The sequence below is a fragment of the Aedes aegypti genome, chromosome 3 (assembly GCF_002204515.2).
Source record: "Aedes aegypti strain LVP_AGWG chromosome 3, AaegL5.0 Primary Assembly, whole genome shotgun sequence".
Lineage (NCBI taxonomy): Eukaryota > Metazoa > Arthropoda > Insecta > Diptera > Culicidae > Aedes > Aedes aegypti.
The window spans coordinates 101,447,277-101,475,097 of NC_035109.1; the positions used below are offsets into that span (position 1 = coordinate 101,447,277).

The 27,821-nt window shown below is 42.3% G+C and overlaps 1 protein-coding gene and 2 non-coding genes across 8 annotated transcripts in view; 2 read left to right on the forward strand and 1 right to left on the reverse strand.

The window, feature by feature from the left end:
• Window positions 1-2,484: 2,484 nt before the first annotated feature.
• Trnai-aau lies at window positions 2,485-2,558 on the forward strand. Its single transcript has one exon. It is a non-coding gene; the product is annotated as a tRNA-Ile (tRNA).
• Window positions 2,559-3,050: 492 nt separating this feature from the next.
• Trnad-guc lies at window positions 3,051-3,122 on the reverse strand. The gene has a single exon. It is a non-coding gene; the product is annotated as a tRNA-Asp (tRNA).
• A 22,841-nt stretch (window positions 3,123-25,963) lies between these two features.
• LOC110677849 (mucin-5AC-like) overlaps window positions 25,964-27,821 on the forward strand; it is a 250,795-nt gene continuing 248,937 nt past the window's right edge. For all 6 annotated transcript variants that reach the window (XM_021849543.1, XM_021849538.1, XM_021849540.1 and 3 more), the window contains exon 1: window positions 25,964-26,751. The gene's annotated coding sequence lies outside the window, so the exon portion shown is untranslated. The remainder of the gene's footprint in view (window positions 26,752-27,821) is intronic.

Genomic DNA, 27,821 nt, shown 5'->3' on the forward strand with positions numbered 1-27,821 from the left:
TTGTTAAAAATCACGCTGGATTTAATCCCAGGTCTCCTGTCAATTGACGCCGTTGTGGCGATCAGCTGTTCCGAAACGTCTCGTAAAATGGCTTATAGAACCCCATTGAAAAATAACGAGCAAACATCTCTGGTTCCCACTGGGAAGTGGTTCCCACTGACAGCTCAATGTTTATAAACAAATAACCGTTTGAGGACTAACAATCGATGATGGCGAAATCTTTTTCTCCGAAAAAAATCTTTTCCCACAAAACAACAGTTATTCGAACAAACAACCGGTTGCAAACTATTGGATTGCAGTACAGCAAGTCAATTTGTGTTGTTTTCATTAGCTAGAAACACATTTTAGTATTGGAGGAAAAATTCCCTAATATGATTAGGCCAATGTACGTTGGTGCTCTTGAGTTTGATGCTGACCACGAAAACATGGCTGCCTAGCACCGAGTTGCTCGCAAGCAGTTCTCCACACGTTCATCTCTCACACCACATCACTTTCACTACCACTACTACTGAGACCGCGTTCACTCCAACACTTATCACTTCCCCCCGTGCTTGCTGTCATCGATCATTTTTTTCACATCAATTCCACTTTTTAAAATTATTAACTTTTTATATATTTTCCAATTGAAATTTAACTTGCACTCGCGACTTTGCTCTTTCCTACGTTCGGATATATGTTTTTCGTTGATTTTACTTTGACATTTCCACTGTTTTCACCATTCGAACACCACGTCAAAAATGCACAACTTTCCCTTAGCCAGTGCAGCCCGGGGACCTCTAAGCATCTGCGACATTCTGATGACCCGAAATCCTTTCAATCTGGAAGCTGTATGGAAGGAGTCGCAACGCCCAGACTTCAGCACGTGTAATAGCTCCCGGCTCGTTCTGTGTTCACCTCCGAATATGAACTCGTTGGCCTCAATCCGTTCTTATGGTAAAGTTCTTACTAGTCAGGTAATATCTGAAACGCTCAACACCCCAAACGATCGCTAGAGCTTCCCATTGCGTTTGCGGATACCTTTGTTCGGCTATGGTTAGAGCTTTAGACGCACACGCTATTATTCGTGGATCTCCTGAACAACTAAACTGCACGAGAACGGATCCTATTCCGACCGGTGAGGCATCAACATACAGTTTTGTTTTGTCACGATGATCATAATAACCTAATTTAATAATGGAATTCAACGCTTCAGTTTTCAAAAACATAAACTCCTTCTCTTCCTCGTGGGTCCAATAGCACTTATCTGATTTAGTTAGAGAACGAAGCTTTTCGGTCTTCTCCCCTCTGTTCACAATGAAGCGCTCAGTAAAATTCATTAGGCCTAGGAAGCTTTTAACTTCCGAAAGTGATTCTGGTCTACGAAAATTTTCGATCGCCTTCCGTTTGTCGTCTTCTACACTCCAACCGTCCTGAGATAGGCGGAATCCAATGAACGCTACAGATTGTTTGGAAAACACGCACTTTGCAGCGTTTAAGAGGACGTTGTGCTCGCGCAGTCGACGAAGAACTTTTTCCAGGTTTCTGTCGTGCTCCTCTTTAGTGCCACCAAAAATAAGAATGTCATCTAAATAGTTTACTGTACCAGGACAATCTTCAAGCACCACAGTCTGCAATAACTCTTGAAAAATGTCTGGCGAGTTGCACAGACCGAATGGGAGCCGCTTAAACCTGTACGTTTCATCTCCCGCGAAGAAGTTCGTTAAATGCCTACAGTCTTCGTGCAACACCACATGATAGAAAGCACTTGATAAATCTATCGTGGAAAACCACTTCGCTCCATGTACATCCGAAACGATAGACTCTAGTGAAGGCATTTTAAACGGAGTTCGTACAATACATTTGTTTGGACCCCGCAGGTCGACAACCAACCGAATATCGCATTTCCCTTTCGGGACAACCAACAGTGAGGAGCAGAAAGACTTATCCATATCGGAAGTAACTTTCTCGATAATATCGGAAGATAGCAATTCTTCCAATCTTCGGCTTGTTTCCTCTTTGAATGCTGGTGGTATGCTAGTGAAAACGTGTCTTGAAGGTGGCAGGCCTTTGTCATAATGCATCTGCACTGGAGGTACATTAAATTTGGGGAATTCATTTGTCGATGAGACCACATGTATCTCCCCCGGTAGTAATTGTGCTTAGTTTGCAACGATGTCTCGAATCGGAACGTTTAACCCCATCCGTAATCTGTAATCTTCGAGCTGCTATGCCTATAAGTAGATGAATAATTATTACAATGATTGTGGTGTAGTTTTTTCGCAATAATTGCGACGGGATTAATGTATACCAAAAATGATGTGATTTTACAAATTATTTTCTGGATTTCAACATTCTTTTCAGACATTAACTTTTTAGCCTGTCGGCATTCTGCAGTCTCACATTTGACCACATAAGCATATTTTTTACGACGTTTTAGCGGCCTGATGTCCCTTTGATTTGAATATCATTTTTGTCATTAATTATTTTGATAATTGATTTACAACTGGCTCCATAGCTCAGTTGGTTAGAGCGTCGTGCTAATAACGCGAAGGTCGTGAGTTCGATCCTCTCTGGAGCCAATTATTTTAATCGACGTGAGACTTGCCGACTTTCCCCATGAGACCGAAATACATAAATAATCAGCAAAAATACCGTTTTATCTTAAGTTTCGATCATGACACATGTTCCGAACAGCGGTGTGGTAATTTCGAAGATAAAATTCAATGTTTTAAAAACTTGGTGGATGTGTAATGTAAAACACTTGATAGTGATTAAGCTTCTTTGGTGGTGTGATCACAGGTATTATGTATGATGAATATGAAGGGAGTAAGTTTAAGTATAACGTTTTGTCTCAAATTTCCAAAATTGACTTATATTCCGAACACAGTGATTTTTCAAGTCAATCACTGTGTTCGGAATATAAGTCAATTTTGGAAATTTGAGACAAAACGTTATACTTAAACTTACTCCCTTCATATTCATCATACATAATACCTGTATCTTCCACTGCAATTACTCTTTAAATATTGATGAGTTGAAACACTTTCAATTTGTAATAAAATATATTTAACCTCCCCGACGGGGAATTGAACCCCGGTCTCCCGCGTGACAGGCGGGGATACTGATCACTATACTATCGAGGATTGCTTACTCGGAAGGATGCCAAATTTGATAAGAATTACAAAACAGTTGCTTATTACAGTCGACTCTCCACATCTCGATGTTCTACATCTCGATATCTCTCCCTATGTCGATGATTTTTTCAGTCCCTTTATTCTGCATACATTTTCACTCTCCATATCTCGATATTCTCCTTATCTCGATATCTCCCTATCTCGATGTGATTTTCGTTCCCGATTTCCTCTCCGTATGTCGATAGCAGGGCTGTCCATTTTCAATTCATTGAAAGTATTTTCAGTCCCCAACTGACTGACTCAAGCTTCCCTTTCGATTGAAACTCTACTGTTTCGTTTCAATCCGACAAACATTTCCTTTCATCGCAGCAAGCGTAGTCTTTCATTTCTTTCGTGCCGCCTGTGCGTCGCGCGTCATTTATCAGAGCCTCACCGCAGCAAGCTAGTCTTTCAATCGGTAGTCTCTAGCTTTAGGAGCTGATTAATTCAAATGAACGACGTGGTGGCCCGCATACTTTCTCTATCTTAATTTATTACCTAACCAGTTATATACATTACTATTGCAAAAAATATGTAAAATCTAATTTGAAACATTTTGATAGATTTCAATGAAATCAAATGAAACGAAATTCTTACTCTTTTATTCCACCTTTCTTGTTCGCTGCTTTCAATAAGGTAACGAAACGAATGAGTAGCGAAAGAAGAACGAAGCGACGCAGTTGTTCGTCACCATCGAGAAGACGCAGCCAAGCCTTCGTGTTTCACAAAATGCTTTCGAAAATGCACAGCCCTGGTCGATAGTGCACCGTAAACGTCGAGATGACTGATGCAAGTGCATGTTTTATCACACTTTATGTGCACTTTACAACTTTTGTAATACCGGGTACCCCCGTTGATTTGACCACATTTAATCTGAACACTTTTTGATTCGTACCCCGCTAATTTGCACATCGTTCAGATTAAAAACGGTTGAAACGTCATTTCGCTCATGGAAATTAGCGGGGTTTTGGGTGAAGTTTTAGCGGTGCCGTGTTATTTATGTTACCTTGGAAACGAGGGAATTCGGCAACGCTCAAAAGTCAAATTAGTAAACGCGTGCATTGGTCTATTGGTTATTTTTCTAAGTGGCCAGGACCCTGAGCTATCCGCAAAACAAAAGTTCTATGCTCACTAGCGCCGCCTGGTGGCAAAATCTCGAATCTCTTGGCTAGAATAATGATAGTCCTTGAGCTACTGAACAACTTTGCCGAAGACGCCATCTTTCTAAGTGGTCAGGATCCTGAGATATTCGCAAAACTAAAGTTGCATGCACACTTGTACTGCCTGGTGACGCAATTTCACTTAAGCAGTGTTGCCAGCTACGACAAAATTTTGAACCATTCATGAAAAACTGCATTTTTCAAAAACATAATTATAACTCTGATTTTTTTTTACGACCCCCAGATAACGGTCGTAAAAAGAGGTTGGGGTGTATTTAGATCAGAGTGCAATTCCAATTTTTTTAAACATTTACAATTTGTTTTGCGATGATTTAGTGATAAGTAAAAAATGCTCCACAACTTGATATGGTGCAAATTATAGCAGAACTTACACTGGAAAAGGATCAAACATCTTGTTATGAATAAGTAGGAATAGATTGGTGAATAATCTGTGACAGAGCTTATAAGAAAATATAAAATTTCAACCACTTGTGATTGTACAAAACTAAAATGCAATTGGTGGCGTAATTGTTTTGTCCTTATTGCTATTGTCTGGAAATGGTAAATTCAGTGTTGGAATCTGGTTTGTTTGGAACCAATTCATAATTGTGGATAACAAGCAGTTTCTGTTCCATATTGTTCCATCACTGGTAGGAAATATCGATATTCAGTATTTATAGTAATAAATCAGAATAAAAATGTTGTTCATAGATGAAATCGTCAAAACAACGTGAATGAGCCATTTCCATCTCATATTACATGAATTCTACCACGGGAAAAATTTCTGTGGTAAAAATAACTATTTTAGCTGACTACGTCCATTCTTAAAACTACCATGAAAATTCAGACCAATTTACTATGTTTACTTTACATCCTACCGTATAACTGGTACATTTGACAGAAATAATTTACATCAATCTGGTTCCATTAACTACAGACATGGTAAAATCAAGCGCATTCCTGGTCGGCTGAAAATTGCCGGTGCAAGCGCTTAAGTTAACCCCTTAAAATGGTACCTAGTTTTTACCGCACATTTTTTTTTTGCGTGTATAAATGCTGATGACGCTCCTTACAATAGAAATAATAAACCATAGAAAAATAATGTCGCTGGTGTTCCCTTTTTTCTCGTTCAGAAACATGTTGGGTATATAAGTGTCAAACTGCATACATTTTCGCCTATCTCTGCCAGCAAAAGATGTTCCTACTGCGACGCCAGCGACATTCTTCTTCTATGGTTTATTACTTCTATTCTCCTTACAGAAAACCACGAATGTTGATAGCTATGTAGAACCAACTGAAAACCTCCTTAATTTTTAACGTTGGATAACGTCTGACGGCAACATATGGGGGTACAATTCAGAAAAAACGAAAAATTGAGCATGTAACGAAAAATGGTCAGGTTTTGACCGCTAATAACTCAGTCATTTATCGATAGATTTTCAATATTTATCCATGAATCGATTGGAAATTTATCTACGCGTCGATTCAAATGGAGGACACTACTGATTATTAGCAACAAACTATTGAAACATCGTAAAACGTTGACCCCTTTCTTATCTAACCAATCACGTTCAAGCACATTTTTCGGTTCCGCTTCCCACTATAAAAGCGCACCGCACCCTGCTTCTTCCCTCATTCTTCTTTTTGCCGTCAGACTGTAAACACGGTCGGTGAGCAAATTTCGAGAGTCATTCGCGTCCTCAGTTCAGTTTTCAATAGGACGCGAATACAACACGCATTAGAACCAAAGAACCACGCATTTCGGAGCCGCAGCAACTGAAGCCGCTGATTTGAGTGCACCAGCATAATCGTTTTCGGCCAGAAATCCGTCCCTACCAGCCAGTGCTCCGCTGTCATTGCCATGCGGGAGTCTAGCGCGGTCATTCTGGTTCATTAGATCGAGCGCACAGCCGTCACCGTCCGTGTAATATTCCCTAATTTGGCTGAAGAAAATCGGCCAAAGCCGCTTGTTGAAGCGCACATCGTCATCCGCACCGCAAATCTCATCGGGCGAGGCAGATTGAAACCAGTGCGCCGTCAAAATGTGTCCGTGTTACGCAAATTCAACAACTCAATCGGCCCTTTTGAGAGCCAACAAATGTGTTTTAAAGAGTTATTTGTATAATATTCCCTAATGTGTTTACCACATACTTGCTATAATCTCTTAATTCATCTCATAGCATCATACAATAATTGATTTATTACGAATAATTGACAATACGGCAATTTGAAGCTGTTTCCGAGGATGCTGCTGCAGTGCCGTCGGGTTGCAATAACAGCATAATGCTAATCTGTACATCCCTTACCCAGACATCAGTTTCATATAGCCTATTTCCCAGATAAGAAAACGAAGAATTTTAAAGGAGGAGCATCATCTGCTATTCTAAGGGTATAAAGCATCCCTCCTTCGTTGAATCTGGTTTTTGATATCATTCAGTATCCGATAGTGGACAAGTACGGACGTGCGTATACTTATTAAAGCAAGATAGCGAGTAAAGTGTGTGAGAAGAGTTGGAGAAACTTTCCCCTGGTCCCGCGATGGGTGACACAGCGGCTGGCGTAGCCGCGAGTGGAATTTCGAGTCGGTCCGCGAGTGGCAGTGAAATGCGTTGTAAGGGAAGTGAGAAGCGTCCCGCGAGTGGCAACACGAGCGACACAGTGGCTCCGAAAAAGTTCGCGAACAACATGTACTCGGTGTTGACGGACGGCGATGCCGGCAATTCCCCGGTGGTGGTTAAGAAGAGGAAACCGAAGCAGCAGTGCGTCGCAACGGAACCAGAGCGGAAGTGCAAGTGTCCGCCAATTTTTGTGAAGGGAGATCCACCAAACCTGCGTGCCTCAATTCGCGACTGCATCAGAAACGGGTACTTTCGTGGCTCGTTTCGCCTGTGCAGTGAGGGTGTCAAGCTCATGCTCGAGTCGAAGGAGTCTTTCGACAACGCGAAGGACTTCCTCACCAAGCGGAAGTGGGAGTTTTTCACCCACGACATGCCTGGTACCAAGCCCTTGAAGGTACTGCTACGTGGACTCGACGACATGGCGGTGGACGAACTCGTTGAGGAACTGGAATTCCACGACCTGAAGCCGGTAAAGGTGGACAAGATTGCGCGTCACGACAGGACCCGCAAATACCGTGACCAGCTTTATCTGGTACACTTGGAGCACGGTTCCACTACACTCAAGGACCTGCGAGCAATCAAGATCATCAACAGTACCGTGGTCGAATGGCAAAAGTACAAACCAGTGCACCGTGAGGTAACCCAATGCATGAACTGCTTGCGCTTCGGCCACGGTACCAGAAATTGCTCAATGGCCTCCCGTTGCTCGACGTGTGGTGGAAACCATCAGAATGAAGCCTGCGACCAAATGGAAGAATCCCAACCCAAGTGTGCGAATTGTGGCGAGAAGCACCGGGCAACCGACAAGAACTGCCCGAAGCGTGCTGAATTCCTGGTAATTCGGCAACGGGCCTCCACCAAAAACCAACCGAGGAAAACAGTGGCACCTCCGCCGCTAACCAGTGCTCATTTTCCCCAAATCCCGAAGCCTCAGCGATCAATTCCGGTGCTTCCACCGCTTCAACCACAACAACGACTGGTCGCGGCTGCAGCATCCGTCTCAAGCAATGCCCAGTGCTCCCAGGCCCCGCCCATCAACCAATGGCATCAACCTCCCCCTGGTTTTCGTCGTCAGGACAACGCACCTCTCCCCCCTGAGGATGCTGCCCCCCTCTACTCATCGGAGCAACTCGCACCGATATTCAGCGATCTTGTGGCTCGCCTGCGAAGCTGCAAATCCCGGTTCAACCAGATCTACACTCTGGGCCTTTTCGTCATTGAAAATGGCTACTAGGGTAAAACTGGTCAACTGGAATGCTTGTTCACTACCGAACAAAATAATCGAGCTGCGCAGCTTCCTTGAGGAAAAGGTTGACGTGGCGCTTATTACGGAGACCAACCTCAAGCCCGAGGTAAGTGTGTTCGTTCCGGGTTTCCGCATCATTCGACTAGATCGGACGAACTCCAGGGGGGGTGGAGTTGCCATCGCTGTGCGTCGAAACATTAACTGTCGCCTGCTGCCGAGTCTCCAGCTCAAGGTAATCGAAGCCGTTGGAGTGGAAATCTCCACCTCCGTCGGCGACATAACCCTGATTGTGGCATACTGCCCCGCACAAGCCTCGGCGGAATCAGCAAAAACCCTCCGAAGAGACATCATCAAGCTAACTCGGCGGCAGGGACAGTACATTATCGCCGGCTACCTCAATGCCAAACATCAAGCTTGGGGCAACACTCGGCGGAATCGAAACGGCACCATCTGGGGCAACGACCTGGAAGAAGGCCACTACAGCATCCTGAGTCCGGACAGTCCCACCCGGTTGACCCGGTCCGGGGCTCACGCGACATTGGATCTGTACATCTCCAATATGACCAACATCACCCAGCCGGTTACGTACCAGGAACTCAGCTCGGACCACTTCCCAGTGGTGGCAGAAGTTGTCTCCTCGGCCCACCGGCACCAACTCACCCGACGCAATTACCACCGAGTCGACTGGGATCGATTCAAGCAGTGCGTTGACGACAGCGTAAACTACCTGGTGCGTCCCGAGTCTGCAGATGACATCGACCAGCAGCTACGATCCATGGAGGAAGCGATCACCCAGGCAAGGGAACGGTGTGTTCCAACAGCACGGCAGGTAAGCAACACTCTAACCATAGATGGGCTCACTAAAAATCTTATCAGGCTTCGAAACACTACGCGCAGGCAGTATCAGAGAACTGGTCTGCCTGCGTTAAAAACCGATGTTAATCGAATGACTAAAATCATCCAGTCCAGAATGTTGGACCTCAGAAACAGCGAGTTTTCGAATAAGATCCGTTCTCTCCCAGACTGCGCTAAGCCGTTCTGGAAACTAACCAAAATACTAAAAACCAAGCCAAGACCCATACCGCCGCTGACTCCACTCGGCAACGACAGCAATGTAGATCGTTTGATAACTCCTGATGAGAAGGCAGCTGAGATAGGTCGGCACTTCATCAGCTCTCATAATCTTGTAAGTCCGCATGAAGCTGCTGTTGCTCAGCATGCTAACAACCTTCATCTGATCCCCAATGACTTCTCGGAGGAATTGGAGATCACAGCTGATGAATTTTCGACCTATATCAAAACCGCCAAGAACATGAAGGCCCCAGGTTTCGACAACATCCTCAACTTAGAACTCAAGAACTTGAGTACACAGTTTTACCAACATCTGGCACTGATCTGGCACTAAGTGCCTCCGACTTAGCTACTTCCCCTCCATGTGGAAGTCAGCTAAAGTTATACCCATCCGGAAACCTGGGAAAGATCCTTCCTCTCCAAAAAGTTATCGTCCCATCAGCCTTCTCTCGGGGTTATCAAAACTCTTTGAAAAATCAATCTCATTCATTCATTGTGGCATTACGTCCCAACTGGGACAAAGCCTGCTTCTCAGATTAGTGTTCTTATGAGCACTTCCACAGTTATTAACTGAGAGCTTTCTTTGCCGATTGACCATTTTTGCATGTGTATATCGTGTGGCAGGTACGAAGATACTATATGCCCTGGGAATCGAGAAAATTTCCTTTACTAAAAGATCCTCGACCAGCGGGATTCGAACCCACGACCCTCAGCATGGTCATGCTGAATAGCTGCGCGTTTACCGCTACGGCTATCTGGGCCCCCCGAAATCAATCTACCGTCGGCTTTTATCATCTGCCGAAGAAAATAACATCTTACCCGAGGAACAGTTTGGTTTCCGACGCGGACGATCCACCGTGCACCAACTGACCCGAGTAGCTAACGTCCTCAGACGGAACAAGTCTTTATCCAAATCATCTGCTATGGCGTTGCTCGATGTTGAAAAAGCATTCGACAACGTCTGGCATGATGGCCTGGTGTACAAGCTGCACCAATACAATCTTCCCAGATTCTTGGTGAAAATAATCCAGAACTATCTGACAAACAGGACATTCCAGGTCTCAATTAATGGAGTCAACGCTTCACCTCAAGAAATCCCTGCTGGTGTTCCACAGGGAAGCATACTTGGACCACTGCTGTTCAACCTCTTCATCTCCGATATCCCTCCACTACCAGAAGGCGGAACCTTATCGCTGTTCGCCGACGACACGTCAGTCGTCTATAGTGGCAGGGTTACCCGAACGTTGACATCCAAACTCCAACGAGGCCTGAATGTTCTAACCAACTACCTCACCAGCTGGAAGATCTGTGTAAACGCAGCGAAGACCAAGGTCATCCTATTCCCATATTCAAAATCCCCCAGACTTGTTCCGGCTGAGGACTGTAAAATCATCCTCAATGGGTCAGTAGCGGAATGGTCTGACGAGGCAGAATATCTTGGCTTGACACTAGACAGCAAGCTTATCTTCAGACAACAGATTGACAAAACTGTTACAAAATGCAACGTCCTACTGCGATGTTTGTACCCTCTGATAAACAGGAAATCAACTCTGCCCTTGAAGAATAAGCTTGCTGTCTACAAGCAAATCATCCGTCCAGTAATTGAGTACGGCATGCCAGTCTGGGAGAGTTGCGCAAAATCTCACCATCTCAAGCTTCAGCGAACACAAAACAAGTTCCTTCGCATGATCTTGAAAACTCCATCAAGAACTCGAACATTTGAGGTCCACCGTCTGGCTGACGTCCAAACACTAAGTGATCGCTTCGGTGAGTCCATCGATAGGTTCAGAGCTTCCTGCCGTGCATCTGGCCAGCCGGCCATCAGGGACTTATTCCCCAACCCCTAGAATATTAAATTTAGTACAAGTAGTTAGGTAGAATATTAAAATTAACAAATTCAACGATACCAGTGCTCTGAAGAGCCATGTTGAAAAATTAGGATTATAATCAATTTGAAATAACAAATGTAAACCATTGACCAGAGAAGAAGAGATGAAGTACCCCAAGGTAAAACCACTCAAAATGTAGAAGCATTGTAACTATCAAAGAATTATAAATAAAATGAATTTAACGAAATGAATCTGGTTTCATTCCGTTTTCGCTTTCGAGCTGGTAAGAGCTCCTCCAAACCTGCTCAGCTCCTCGCTACCAGAGGCAAGCTGTTGTACGAGATGGCTGAAGAAAATCGACCAAAGCCGCTTGTTGAAGCGCACATCGTTATTCGCACCGCAAATCTCATCGGGCGAGGCAGATTGAAACCAGTGCGCCGTCAAAATGTGTCCGTGTTACGCAAATTCAACAACTCAATCGGCCCTTTTGAGAGCCAACAAATGTGTTTTAAAGAGTTATTTGTATAATATTCCCTAATGTGTTTACCACATACTTGCTATAATCTCTTAATTCATCTCATAGCATCATACAATAATTGATTTATTACGAATAATTGACAATACGGCAATTTGAAGCTGTTTCCGAGGATGCTGCTGCAGTGCCGTCGGGTTGCAATAACAGCATAATGCTAGTCTGTACATCCCTTACCCAGACATCAGTTTCATATAGCCTATTTCCCAGATAAGAAAACTGATGGAAATTCGATTTAAAACACATTTATTTTTTGCGAGTCAATGCAAGCCGTGAAACGTGTCACAATTTGTCATGCAAGTTGAAAATGGCGCTGAACTGACAACTGTTACATGAACCACATGGTAATAAAAATAACAATAGGGGTATTCACTTAACAGCGTAAACTGCTGCGTAAGTCCTGCTAAATTGATTATCTGAAATGTTTCAAGATATTGCGTAAATAAACAATGAAGCATTTCAGAATGTTGAAAATCAATCTAAGAATGCTTTGGTAATATCAGTATGACAGTTTTGAGTTCAGTATTTATCAGGATTCTAACGCGAAATTTTGTTTTTCTTTGGAAATAATTTGTATGTTTTCGTTTATCCATTTATTACTTGAGCTTAAAAAAAATGAACAATCTTTCCCAGGTAAGTTAATTTGTGTCTTCTCGTGTATCGTGTAAGTGAGACAAAGATTAAATCATTTATAGCTCAATGCGGGTGCCGATGTCCTGTGGATGTAACAAGTAAGAGAACCTTCAATTCGGAGAAAGCGTGCCTGAGGTTCCAAATGCAACAATACTATTGCCTTCGGATTTATTTGGCAGTCAGAAATAAATTAAGACTAGTGCATATCGAAGAAAGTGATTCGTGATTGATTTGTTATATTTTAGACAGACACCGGAAGCTACAGACCGAAAAGATCTTCGACAAACATTGCTAATGGTCACAGTAGCGTTGCTACCAAATGAGCTCCTAGGCAGTAATTTCCAATTACAAATAATTTTATGAAATAAAGTATTTTATAATGTTGCCGTAAATAATATTTGCCTTATTTTTTTCCTTGAATTCAAACCCACAAACATTATTTTAGATTCGAACCATACCGCTTAATGTCCAGCTCTGTGGTAAAGCATTTTTCAACTATCGCCGATTCCCGCTTCAAACGGTTATGGTTGTTAGAGCCATATTGAATATGGTAAAATAATTACCATAAACCATTTTCCGTAGTGTTGTGGAAATATGCGGGCGAAAAAATGCTGAGAACTAAGGATTACCATTAAATATGGTGTGGAGTTTTGTAAACGTAATTCAACTTTACAATTGTGTAAGAGGATACCGTTTTGACTCATATTCCGAACACTTAAGGTCAGCAGTGACTTCAAATGCATCTGATAGGCATAAATTAGGTGATATTTGTGAAAATTTAAATTTCTTCATAAAGTCTAACCCTTAGCTGTTGGGTGTACCGAAAAAAATATTTATTTAGACTTGTTTACTATTGTTTTTACGTTAAAGTATGAAACAACATTTTGATTCAAATACCGAACACTGTGTTCATTCTGTCTCATATTCCGAACACCTTGACTCAAATTCCGAACAGCACGAAAAAATCTTATTCAAATGAATAATTTCGCAAATAAATTTATCTGAGCTAGTCTTGCTGGTCTTGAACTAGAGAATCATCACTACTCCAGAGCTATAAAATAGATTTGAAAACGTTAAAATTTAATTGCAATTGACAGCCATTTCGTAGTGATTTGATGACATATTTCAGCGAAACATTTCAACCAAGTCGCCATACAAAAACCGAGTGTTCGGAATATGAGTCTGTTCGGAATTTGAGACAAAACGGTAGGTTAGATTGACGCATCAAAAGCGTTTAAAGGCAAAACAATGCAGATCGGGCTGTCTCTCTCCCACAGATTACAAGAGCGAGTTGATGATCTGAAGCTAGCTGCAAGTACCCGACGAATTATTCCTGCAGTGCATTTGGCCAATTCATGCTGTACATCGAACTTGGTCGTTTCCGGTAAAATTTCTATAAGCCAACAGCTAATTATTCAAACTCAACCAGTTCGACTATAAAGTGTGATAAAGATGAGTAACTTGTATTTGAAAGATTTGATTTCCCAAATTGAATCTAAAACAGTTTTTAGGCTTGAACAACAACTTGACTTTCTCAGCGGACGACTAGATCATTCATCTCACATTTGACATTTGGAAGGAATATTTCATGCGAAATATTTCATTCCTGAATATACGCAGAATTACGTTTTACGCAGTTTTAAGTGAATACCCCTAATATGTTTAGTACTAAATACATTCCTTGTCATTGTATCCATGAAAAACTTTTCCTAGTTGAGCTATGACGAAACGCCCAACTTACCCCGGATTCTCACTTGCCCCGGGGTACCTTATTCAATAGTGGCCCTGTAAAGGGTTGTTGTTTGAAATTGTGCTTCAATGCAATTTAAGCGCCTTCGCCACGGATACGACCAGCCAGCTGGATGTACTTCGGCATAATGGTGACACGCTTGGCGTGGATCGCGTACAGGTTGGTATCCTCAAACAAACCGACCAGTTAGGCCACGCTCGCTTCCTGCAGGGCCATGACGGACGCGCTCTGGAATCGCAGATCGGTCTTTAGGTGACACGGGAGACCGTGTTATTTTCCCTATCTTTTGTCTCACTCTAACACTTATCATCAAAACTTTGCAGAAGCAAATCTCTAGTTTTAGTGAACCGATTAAACTGAAAATTTAATGGGTTGTGCACTACATATATATAATGCTAGTGATACATTTTTCGCATCGATATATTGAGTGGTACTTGAGATTAACTTTTCAAATGGAGAGAGTGATTAAAACACCGTCCCGTGGCCTTAATCAAGAAGTCCTGATCGATTTCACCGCCAGCAACAACGATTGCTGTGGCGCACAAGATTCGCAAACTCTGCACCTGTTATGATGTGGAGCTGGGCTTGTCAGATGATTATGGTGATATTTGCGCTGCCGAGATCACTATAATGAATTGTCGGGCACTACTGGTTTGCTTCTACATTTCTCCGGATACCACAATGAAGCAGAAGAAGTTCTTTATGGCGCGGAACTTCTTCGAGTATCAAAAGGAGAGCATGCCAATCATCGTGACAGGTAACTTCGACATCGATTTGAGCAAAGAGGAGTACACAGAGTTAGCGGACTTCATGGACAAGAGCCTCAACCTTAAACTGGCTTCGGAATCCACTAAAGCAACCAATCTTAGTGGATCATGAAAGGACCTTACGTTCAACCGGTAGATTTGTTTGGAGAGCAAAAGTTACCGCTCATGCTTCATCTTCCATCGTCCGGTTCTATCGGTGTTGAAGTGTTAACCGAACCAACCAAATAATAACACTCAATGTCCATAATAGATCAGAATTGACATGCAACAAATAGTTTGAAAATTGATTAGATTTTTTGTCAGTACCTAGAAATCTTTCATAAGTTCGTGACGATCCTAAATCAGGAAATAGAAGAAGCTAACGTTATCCAACGTCAACTTGGCGGTCGTGTCTCGGAAACAACCTCTTACTTTTTATTTAATTTCATGCTTAATCTCAAAAATTATAGTAGACAATTAGTATGTTTAGGCAAAAGGTTTTCTAACGTCAACGTGTTTTGAGTAAGATAATCGGTGTTGAACGCCAAAGTAGGCCATACCAAACCACGTGGTAATTTATAGAGCAAAAAGAAGGGTGGGTTGCCTAGCTAATGACCACGGTTCATACAATTTTTCAAATTTTTGTATGGACAAATGACCACGAAGGTGGTTCTGGAATTCCAAAAAAAATTGCCACGTGGTTCATGTACGGCCCCATTAGCGTATACCCTAAGGGTCCAGTGACCCTTCATTGGATAGAAACTCGAAAGAAATACGTCTGAAATAACGCCATCAGAATTTAGAACTTTGTAGCATTCAGTCAAAGATTATTCAAAAACATGTTTAAAACATTGACATTTTAATCCGCCAATGATCCTGTAAGACTCCTGTTGATAACTACATACAAACGTAGGGAATCGATGTCGGTTATGGACCCTTTGCGTATTATGGACCCCCTACAGAAAAACATAAAATTAACACTGACAGCAACTTTATTCCTATGAAAATCCACCGGGTTAGTCAGCAGTTTCAGGCAAAATATTTGGTTTGAGACGCATAAATACAGATATTTGAACAGTTTCGTAAATGAAACCACACAAGAGGGTCCATAATACGCATTTCCAGGTGAATCCATAATAGGCTCGTCAGCAGCGAGCCGGATTACATGAGCCTCTGTACGTACCATAAATTCTTTTGTTCTTATGACTTTTACTGTGCGCCGTGTGTTGGTGCTGTCTCGCTCTCTCTCACGGGCAACTTGAAAACAGGGCGCACAGTAAAAGTCAAACGTTTTATAGCATGCATAGGCTCATGGGAGTCAAATGGAAGGTCCATAATACGCAACGTCAAATTTGTAAACAATCCTATTATGGACCCCGGGAGGGTCCTGACATACAACAGTTTTTCAAATGCATATTTCGCTGGAACAAACTAATGATTTTGTATGTTTCATAGACGTACTATCAAGTAAAGACATTGAATTTGTTGTTAGACTCCACAAAACGTATATGCGTCTGAGATATCATTGCGGAAAAGCGTCTAGAATGAATTTCAGCTACTAAGGGGTCCATTACTAGCATTGAACCCCTAGCTCACCAATTGATTGTTCATTTCATCGTAATTTTGTACAAGAATGTCTAGAATCTTGCCATAAGTGCTGTAGATCTCATGCATTTAAAAATTTGCATAGATTTTGCACACATCTCAGTTAGAATCCACCAACAAACTTCTCAGCAATACATTAATTTTCTGCATTTTAAATTCATTTTGTATCGCAACGAAATTTTATTACCAATCAAGAAAAACTACATTTTTTGTAATGTTTCGACAGCCCACCTAAGTAACTATTACGAGCATCGAGGGGTCTTACGTTTGGAAAACATAGTTCCAACTTATTCAATAATTAGCCAGAACCTTGAGTAAAACACTGTGAATTTTTGGTTGCCATTATTCAATCCAAAAAAAATATATTGCCGTCGGCAAATCCTCAATGGATATGAATGCATCGTAAGAAAAATAACCTAGGTCTGCCTCGTACAGCTCGAAACAGTTCAGCGAACTCATACTTCTGAGATTATCCTCACACCCACCTACGAGCCTCCTTCTGCGTTATCGCCCCCCATTCCACGTGATGTAACGCACGTGTGAATGTCTGCATCACCCATCTAACGGGAGCTCAGAAAACCACTTCCTGGAAAAGGGATGGATCCCACCGAAAAATCTAACTTTCCCACCGACTGTTTACAGTCTAAAAGCGAAAGTCTCGAAGGCTCCTATTTTCATTTGCCATTCCGCTAGTCTTCACTCTACACCCAAGTTCTGCCAAACAGTTGATAACATTTTTATCGTCTTCGCCGTCGTTCCACCAGCTGATTTCCTCCCGAACAACTTCTAGCCCTGTCCGTTCCATTCCGCATTCCACTTCGTCAACCCTTCGTCCTCGTGCCACCGTCGTCGTCGGGCGGGTTTCAGGCGAGACAGCTCCTCCCCCAAGCGCTAAAACCATCCCATTCGTAACGCGCGCCGCATCTTCTTCCTCAGCCGCCGCGGCTCCTCGTCTGCTGGAAAACCACTCATGTTTTTTCAATGTTCGCTTTAAAGCCGAAAAGGAAGCGCCCGCAATCCAGCAACGACGACGGCTTCTACTGTAAAGTTCGGTGCAACCAATACTAGCATGGGGACACCACCCAGCAGCAGCAGCATAACTGGAACTTGAAGCCAAGTTAGCGGAAGTGGGCTGGGAAGCGAAAATTCTAGAGCGGGCAACTTTCCATTGATCAACTATCATCTTCGCGAACGACGGACAAACACAACGGAAGGCAATCAGCTGTTTTGGCAGCATAGGCTGTGCGTACATACAGTGAGAGCACACTGACTCTGCTCCACTGCGGCGTAGTTGGTGTGTGAAGAACGACGACGACAGCGATGATGATGGGTTCGTTCGACGTTGTTGTCCACAGTAGCACTTGCAGTAGTGTATGGAACGCATGGTGGCCAACCGGTACACTGAAACAAGCGTTGCAGTAATAAGAACCATGAACGTGTTTTTAAATTTACTATTCCAACCACGATTGAGCTATCATGGACGCTTTTTATTTGCGTTTTGTTCCTTCTCAATCCAACCGCGTCAATAGCCGAGCGGCTAGCGTTCGCGCTTGACAATCGCCAGAACCTCGGTTCGATTCTAGTCTGCTGTAAGTTTTTAACCATGATGTAGTAATTTTTACTATACAAATGGTGCCATGGTAAAATTGAACGCACAAAATATTCTAAATAAATGCGAATTTAGTCTGCACAAATCAAGTGGCGTTGTGTATTTAATTTAACCCTCTGATATAGTATTTTCAACCGCAACGCTGTTCTCAGTGTACGGCAATGTATGAGTTTCGCTCCCACACTTGCTCTTTTCCCGATAGTATCAGGAGGCAGGGGCGTGTGTAGGGAGTTTAGTGGATTTTTCAGGGGTGGTTTTATGTTTTTTTTTATTTATTTTCATAAAGACACATAATGAACATTTCTCATAAAACAATTTCATGAATGAATAGGCAGCATTTTGAATTAGGCATGTAATTCTCATTACGCCAAATGTCAATTAAGAAAGACCTAGTTCGAAATTATGCAAAAACGCGAATTTATCTAAACTACTATGAAAACTAGGATTGAATCAAATGCAAGTACATTTCATCCGTTCTCTTATTGCCTGCGTTCTCAGTACCATTCAGGTGATCACCGAAGTGCTGCTTCCACCTTTTAAACATCTCACGTTGCTCCGCCAAGATGCTCCTGTCCCTATTTCCGCATATCTTAAGTAACAATTTTAGTTTTACAAATTACTACAAGCGTGCTATAAACAAGCACCCATAAAACCACGGTCAAAGTACTTTTGCCTTCATCGCATCCCCCAAAACCTCTTGTATACTAAACGTGGTCCACTCTAGAAGAGGCTATGAAGTGTATATTTATGTCACACAAATAAAGTAAAATGGCTTTAATGGTAGCTATTTTAAGGACATCTATATGGCTACCAGCTCAGCATCTCTGTTTTATACTATGCCTGGGTATACATTTCATTCGCCTAGCCTTAACAATATTTTTAACTCCAGACATCTCCACTACAGGGTGCATGATGTATCTGTTTTTCAACAATCCTTCGTAATTTAGTGTTATAAGTAATTCCTTCTCAAAGGAATAATTTGGGATACAACAACTGTTTTCATATGTTCAATGATGTTTGTGAGAAGTTTGATTTTAATATGACCAAAAATGTATTCAGTGTTAGAATGATAGGATTAGATTAAGTAGCTACTAAGAAATCGGCGTAGTCGAAGACGGTGCATAAATAAGTGAAAAAAATAATCACACAACCTTCAAACCGCACATCTGCCACCGAGCTCGTACTTATTGGAAGCCACAAAGACAAGTCCAACTCCAGGATAGCCTATTCTAACAACAAAGAAAACAAGCTAGTCCATTCTCTGCAGAAAGCTACTGGCTGATATCGCAAGCATGTTATCTCCTTTCCTTTATTCAAATTCTGAGTATATATAACGATTCATTCGCTCACCTCTATCTTACAATATGTTTACCTCCAGAAATCTCCGCTGCGAGCCCTGTACAAGTGGTCCGACTCAGATGCTTGTAAATGCTTCGACCAATCAGCATCTCCTGATATCTTCGCGGCAGGGTGTGTGATGCATCTGCTCTCCAACAGTTCTGTCCTCTAAGCTCCTTCTGGTACCGAGCTCTTGCTAGCTGCTGAGCTTCTCATAGCCTCGAGCTCCTCCTGGCCAACCGCGCCATCTTCCAAACTTCTCCTTTCTATCTAGTTGCTCCATCTCTTCTGAGCTTGTCCTCCGATCAATCAGTACCCGCATCTCGCCAGCCTCGAACGCATCATCTTCCTCCCGTCTAGGTTCTACCTCTTGGTACAGGTGCTTCTCCGTGGTCCACTCCAGGTGTTCCTGGGCTCATACCCTGTTCGAAATAATTTACCTTACATTGGATATGACCAGTGCCGTAGCGTACGATTGGCCAGGTTGGCTTTCAAGGCGCGCCAAAATGCGTGACATACTTGGTAAAATGTTGGAAAATACAAATAAAATAAAAGCACCTGAATATAAAAATCAAAATTGTGGGGTTAGCGAGGTAGATAATGGTTGGTCAAAAATTTTCACTAAGTTATACCAGACGAGTTTCTGACAGTTCTGCACGGTGTCCTCACGTGGTGAATTTCAATAGAATTTAAAATAATCTAATTAAGCTATAGAACAATTCTTACAAAATACTTTGCTAGGTTATTGTACAATTATTGAAATGTAAACAGTGATAGCTTTTCACCACCATTATACTAATTTGTATTCATAACATAAGCAATAATTTAATTTGTTCAAAATAATATTCTCACTCACCGATATGAATCTTGAAGAAAAATCGAAAATGAACTCCTGAAAATAACATTCCAAGAAATGTTTTATTGAATCATAATAGAATTTGCCATTTTTTTTCCATGCTGTCATCTTTATAGAGTTTTTAAGGGTATCTCTTAGAAAAATCGACTTTGAAGTGGTGTTTTCATCACTCTGAGAATGTTCTAAAAAAGTATTTGATTTTTAAACAAACATTTTAGAGTTACTTCGGCACAAATTCATCAATTAGTTAAATGTTTCATGGTGAAAATATTGAAAAAAAGTGTTTTGAAGGAATTTTTAAAGTGTTTATCGAAATTATCCGCAGTTGTTCTCGCATTTTTTTTATCAACAAAATATGGTTTTCAATTTGTATTGATGGAATTTATTTGAAAGTTTTGTACAAGAATCTAAACAAATTTCTACTAGCATATCTGCGAGCATACCCAATCAAACTGTGTTACAATTTTTTTATAGATCTTTATCTAGCGATGGTGATCGCCAACGATTTCAAACGAATCGATATCGATCGCTATCGACAATTACTGACTGGTTGATCAGGTATGCGCAACATTAACATTAAAAAAACTGTTTGTTAGGTTCGAGTTACTTCTGCAAATTCATTTCTGGCAATATAAACAGGAAATATTTAGAACATTTAATAACCACATGACTATCAGACAGTCCTCCAAAGAAAATTTGATATGTTGTGTATGACTTTTTACAAAATGTAATCTAATGAATCAATATTTCTATTCAATGTTTTAATAAACAGCGTTATCATGACCTTTGAGAATATTGATGCACAATTTTTACAGAAGTCTCTCTAGAATTTTGAAAATAATAATCAATATAGTACATCCTTAGCATGAGCATGATTGACCGCCGCAGTTGCTACTCCGTTATTGTGAGGACAGCTGTTCTTAACCAACAACGCTATTCAGGATCAGTAGCATCTTCAATGTGTAAGTACTGGTGCTGTCATTATAACAAACAATAACGGCGCCGGCTGCGTCCGAATGCAGGTCAATTTGAAGATGGGAGGAAAATATTGATGTGTAACTTGCTTTATGGAAGCCGAGGAGTCCTCTGCACTTCCACAAAAAAACACTGGAAGTTAGGATATGAGAAAAGATTCGTTTTGGTAAACGATAAAAAAAAATAATTTGAAATCAAATCGTAAGCATATATAAAGATGGTTGAAACCGATTGTGCGGTTACTACGTGAACCGTAACTCTGTATACCGATACGAATGAAGAAGTGGCTTTGAATTGCCACGTTTTAACGGGAATCGAAAAACTAAGTAAAAACTAACCTCTAAAGTATTGATTGCAAAATCGCCTATATATATGCTCTGACCAAATTTTATTGAGCATACTTACTTACTTGATACTTGATGGGCAATAACTCCTCACTATTGCGTTGAATCCACGCCGAATGAAGAAGCCTTCTCTATTAGTCCCGGTCCTGAGCCAATCGCTTCCAGTCGCCCTGCACGGTAAGCGACGTTAAATCCTCCTCAACTGCAAAAAAAGCCATCTGGTACGCGGTCTTCCACGGAGGCGACGGCCTCTCCCTCGTTCTCTGCTGAATATTAGTTTAGCTTGACGTTCCTCCGACATGCGAACTACATGCCCAGCCCACCGCAGCCTACCTTGTTTTATACGCTTAACAATATCCATTTCTTTATAGACTTGGTATAACTCGTGATTCATGCGATGCCGCCATATGCCATCGTCCAATTTACCGCCGAGTATTGCTCGCATCACTTTACGTTCAAAGACACCAAAAGCTCCCCGGTCGACCTCTTTCAACGTCCAAGATTCGTGACCGTACAGAGCTACCGGAAGAATTAGAGTCTTGTACAACGCGAGTTTGGTCTTCGTATGTAAGCTGCGAGACTTTAGCTAGTTACGAAGTCCGTAAAAAGCCAGACTCGCAACTGCAACACGCCTTTTAACCTCGCGGGTAACATCATTATCGCAAGTCACAACAGTTCCAAGGTACACAAATTCTTCAACTACTTCAAAAATATCACCACCTCACTACCAACATCACCTATGGGCCCACGGTATCTACCAGCGACCATGTACATTGTCTTCGTGGTATTGATAGTGAGCCCAATTCACGTTGTCTTTCTTTTAAAAGGCACGTATGCCTCTTCCACGGCTCGGCGATCAATCTCGATGTTTTCGATACCGTCCGCAAACGAACGTGTGATAATAGTGCCATTCCTATGCACGCAACCTATCCTTATTGCTCTTTCTAACGCTATGTTGAACAATAGGTTTGAAAGTGCATCGCCCTGCTTCAATCCGTCTAAGGCTACGAAGGATTTTGAAATCTCATTCGCAACCCGTATACTTGATTTTGATTCTTCCAAAGTTGCACGAATCAGTCTAATCAGCTTCACCATGTTCCATGTTCCATATTTATTTCCCTCAACTCGTTTCTTTTCACTGAATCGTACGCTTCATCGAGGATCTGTCTCAGGGTAAACATTTGATCCGACGTCGATCGGACCTCACGAAAACCAGCATGGTATTCGCCGACGAAGGACTTTTCAAGCGGTCTCAACCAAGATTAATTGAAGGGAGGTTCAGCAATCTAAGCAGTCAGTGGGTGTGAAGTGAGATCAGCTGCAGGGGAAGTGGAAGTGACAGCTGGCGAGCTGGTTGGCTAGCGGGTGTGTGTACTCTGTTCTTCAAGCTACCGTTTCTATGGAGTTGTTAGGGGTTGTTTAGTGCTAGTAACAGCAGTTGAGTGAAAATTTTCTCGCGCGTCCATGAGCTTTCTTGTCACGGCTTGAACTGCAAGCAAAAAAAAGGTGCCAGCTGTCACTTGTTGCTTCAATATGGCGGAATGAAGAATCTGGCAGATTGGAATACCTCCCTTCTAGATACCTTGGTCTCAACCTGTTGACCAGAATACGTGACATTATGTTGTACGCCGAATTGAGGAGCGTTATTCCTCGGTAATTGGCGCACTCCAATCTATGCTCTTTTTTGAAGAGAGGGCAAATGAGGCCTTCTATTCAGCTAGCAGACAGTTTTTCTTCCTCCCATATCCTTAGTAGTATATGGTGAATTATTCTATGCAGCTGCTCACTTCCGTGCTTGAGAAGTTCAGCCGGGAGCTTATTCTTCTCTGCAGCCTTGTTATTCTTCAGCTCCTTAATCGCCTTAGCAACCAAGGTCACTAGCCGTAGGCCGTTGTCATTGGTAACGGAGTGAAGGCTCTCCTTACCGATGATCGGACGGAAAAAGTCCTCTCTTCTGACCTGCTCGTTTGGATCTCCGATTGCGATTTTCACGTCGTGTTTTGGGCACTCGCCATAGGCCTTATCAAGGCCTTCATAGAACGCATCCTTCACGTCATCAGATTTGTCGTTTGTCGGTGCATAGATGTTGATCAGGCTGTATTTGAAGAATTTGCCCCGAAGAATGAGATATCGATCAGAAAAAAATATGCTGAAAATAAAATTTGCCCGGGTTTTAGTGAAAATTGATTAGTTGAGTTTTGAAGCAAAAATATAGGTTTTTGGACATGTGCAGCTATCTAACGTCTGAACATGTAGAAAAACATGTTTATTTTTGAATTCTCGTACGTATACTCAACTATATGATATAGTAGATGATAAACTTTGTTTTTTCAACTAAAAACTAAGTTTGGGATCGGGGTTTTTGCCAGCTATTTGAAAATCTGGACCAATGTGGCTCGTCCGGGTTCATTCAACGTCCTGACATTCCAGGTACCAAGTTTCCATTCAAAGTCCTTATTTCGTTGCCAGGTCGGTGCGTTCGTTATAACTTATTTCTCCATTTTTCGTGGTAGGTGAGAAATTCGGTATGCTACCTCACCGGGGTTGCGTTTCCTACATCACGTTGATAGGGCTGCCATATTAGGTTAGTTGACGTGATACAACATTTCATACTCAGCCGCTGGATACCAGAACAGACACTGATTGAGCCTCACCTCATGGTGAACAGACGCTCGGGACGCACCCTCTCACTCTAGCTGATTTCAGAAGGACAACAGGGCTGTACTACCAGCTAAGTACGCAACCCTTAGCTGGCGGTCTCAGTCATCGTTTGACCCGTGGTATGGGCTTGCGAGGACCAGAGCTATGTTGGACGCTCCTTCCTGATTGTCGACTCACCATTTTGCAATCCAAGCATACTACTGCCCTAATACTGTTCTAGTGCTCCATTATCAGGCTTCAAATGCTGTTGTAGTGTTATCGAATGTCGAGAGATTCAAAATGAAGAAACGGAAACTTGAATTAAAAGTATACATAACTTATTTGGGTGATGTGACATATCAGTGTTTGAATCTAGGATTGACACATAAATTTATCACGAATCAATCATATTTTTAAAACAAAATCCTTCTGTTAGTGTGCAAGCAAAGATTTTCGGTATATATCTTACATTAGAAAGTAATGACAAAATTCATAAAAATAGCATATTTTTTTACAAAGGTCTGAGAGAAGCATTCTTTTTAATTAAAATAGCATGCCAACAGTTTGTAAATGTATAAGCGAAGTCTCAAAAATACCTTTGAATAGGGTCCCAAAATGTTTGAAAAAATCTTGTTTTTATTGAATAACATGATAGAACGTATTCTTGTTACTAGTTTGGCATATTTTCGCTCGAATAAGGGCTTTATCATATTTGAACGCTAATGATAAAATAGGTTTAAATTTCAACTTTGACACGTTCACTCAGACGACAAAAATGCTACATGGGTCTTACTTTTTAACACTGGGGTTGTTCTTGGGAGGAAGAAACCGATACGAAATTTATGTACGTCAAGGTGAGCCGAGATTCTGCTGTCATTAACTGTCACTGTGAGCCCGTTGCAATGTTCATCAAGTCTGCTTTGATTGTGGTTGGCAGGCTGGAGTTTTCTTGCAGTTTGAGAAAATTTTGTGTCATATTTCGTGTGTAGTATCTTTGCCTCCCTCCCAGGTTGTTCCTATCTGACATTTCGGAAGGGACGCGGAAAACAAAGTTCATCCAAAATTTTAGTATAAACTAAAAGGTGTGACATAGTCCCAAAACTCTAAAAAAAGTGTGTTTTTAACGTAAACCAACAGAAAACATTCATATATTGTGAATACATGTATAACTGGCCTAAACTTAAGCACTTGGTACTAAAATTGGAACAGGGCTTTAAGGCCATACTGACTCTCTTTATTTCTACCAGAAGAATCTCCCGATTTTTTTTTTATCTTTATTAACGAGATTTTTAGCCCTGGGCTAGTTCATCTCGGAATCTCCCGATTAAGAATGGAGTTCCCGACTTTTTCTCGCATTTACCGAGTGTGTGGCTACCCTGGAATGCCATATTTTTCCGAAATAATACTTCATGTAAAAGTAATCAATGGAATGCCGACTAACATCCCGCCCCTATGCGATCCGTCTACCGTCTATGTATCGCAAAAAGCTTTTCAAGTGCTCCATCGTCTGCTTCCATTCAAATTTTCGCCAGCCTCCTCCTTTTGCGTCGCATGCTTTGCTCGTTTCTTCCATTCGTTTTTGGCTCCAGACATGCTGCACCCACATGACTGTGTCGTCACACCACCATCGCATCGACCTGCTTGCAGCAACTCACTCACACAATCAAACACAGTCGTCGTCAACCATCGCTAGAACTTTTGCGGCTAGGGGCTGGCCCAAACTGCAGCGGCCACTATCGTCGCATCATCAACTTTTTATGGGCGACCGTGCCGAAAGCCGAACGCAGCCCGAACCTAACCGCACGAGAAGCGGAGCCGAGCTCGTCGGCTTGTCGGCCGTCCGCTGGCAGCCAGTTGATATTCAGCTTTCGTTCGGTCGGGACGTTCCAAGGAAACGGGTTTTCCTCTCCGTGAGCGATTTTTTTTTAATTTCTGGATTCTGTTACCCACGGTTTTGCCTCATGCTCTGTGTGTACACTCGGAGATGGTTCTTCTTGTTCTTCGTCGTCATCGTCGCTCTGTGAAACGCCGAAAAGAGAAAAGCGAACATCGGCCTGGACCGAAGAACCATTCATCAGTTTAGTGGAAAAACAAGGATCTAGGGGTCGTCGTCGGGTTCGGGAAAGAGCCGGGAGTGCTGCGGTGTTTTGTGCAATCTCCTCTCCGGGTCGAGTCAACTCAGAGTTGTCCCCGTTTCGTATTATGTTGGAAAGGTTTTTTTTTCTTCTGTGCCGTGCCTGATATAACAAAAGGATTAATGAATTTCGCTCCGAGAACAGAGTCGTGAATTCCGATAACCATTAATCTCGTGCGCGAAGAAACGAAGGAGGCGACGGGTCGCCCCGGGTAACGACGACGGTTTGAAAGTGGGCGAATTCTGGCCGGAATCGTTCATGTGTGTGCTGTGCGAAGAGAAGTGATTGTATAGTTTTCGGCCCGTAAAATGAAACGAAAGTTTACCTTGCCAAGGAAATGTTTATCGCTGGCAGAAAGTGTGTGAAAGAAGTTCTGAAGTGAAGAGTAGAGAGAGCTGTGGAAAATTTCATTAACAGTTTTGGAATTCTACCGGATAAGCAACGAAATCGGATTTCAGTGGCAGAGTAGGCCAGGCAGCGGGTACCATCAATACAAGGCAGATAAATGAAAGGTGATGAAAGTAACCATTTATTGCACAAACCATGGCCATCTACGCCATCAGAGAGCGTACGAAGGAAGATTGAAGTGAGACAAGGCTTTAGTGTTGCTTCTATTGTATGCTGGCTGCTAGTGTTAATTAGTGTAAGCTGTCAGATGAAATACGCCATCAGGATACCTTTCCGTCATACTGTCGCCATTTATCATCTGCTGTTGGCAACGCTTCTTGGGGAGGTACCACCAGCCGGTGGTGAATGACATCCACGCACAATAGGAACAATAGGTACCTCTATCTGGTAACTCAACATCATTCGCAATCGCAAAGACTAGCAGGCAAAAACACAGCAACAATGCATTACAGCTCAACTGAACGGAAGAGTCTGTCGCTGTTGCTTCGCCTTCCATCGAAAACAGCGACGGCAAATTTCCTAGCAGTAGTGCGCGGTGCTTGTTTCTGGTCCTGTTGATGGAGCGCTGGAAACTGATAAGCTTTGGCGGTCGCTGTGAGGCTTTATCTTACTGTGTTGTGTCATGTCAACGGCCAACACCGACCACCATCTCCGGAACATGCACAGCAAAAAATTAAATACAGTTAACACTCCCTAATTAGATATTGAAGGGCCTTAGGGAGGTATCGAGCTACAGAACACAAAACCAATGCAACTGCGATCCAAGGGACCATCGAGTTAGCCATGAAAACCAACTTTTACTATCTAACTCGATATTCAGATACGGGATATCGAGTAAGGGAGAGTTGACTGTAGCAATATCACGTAATTTTAGCTACACACCAGTCCCGTTGCAAATATGGAGGACAATTACATTTTCAAACGCGCAAAACCAGCCGGCGACAGTTGAAAATCTGGGTCTAGCAATCGCTAGAATCGTTTTGTCAAAATGAAAGTAAATAGTTTGGGTGAGATTTTATCCCTGCTCTAGCGAGTGATAGCTGTCGGTTATCTTACATCGGTCGATATTAATTTATTATCTGCTGTGTACTCCCCAACCAATCATCGGAAAAGATTCAACAAACTTGTCCATCGAAGAGTACCTACGTATTGACAAACAAAAAAAAGACAAGCC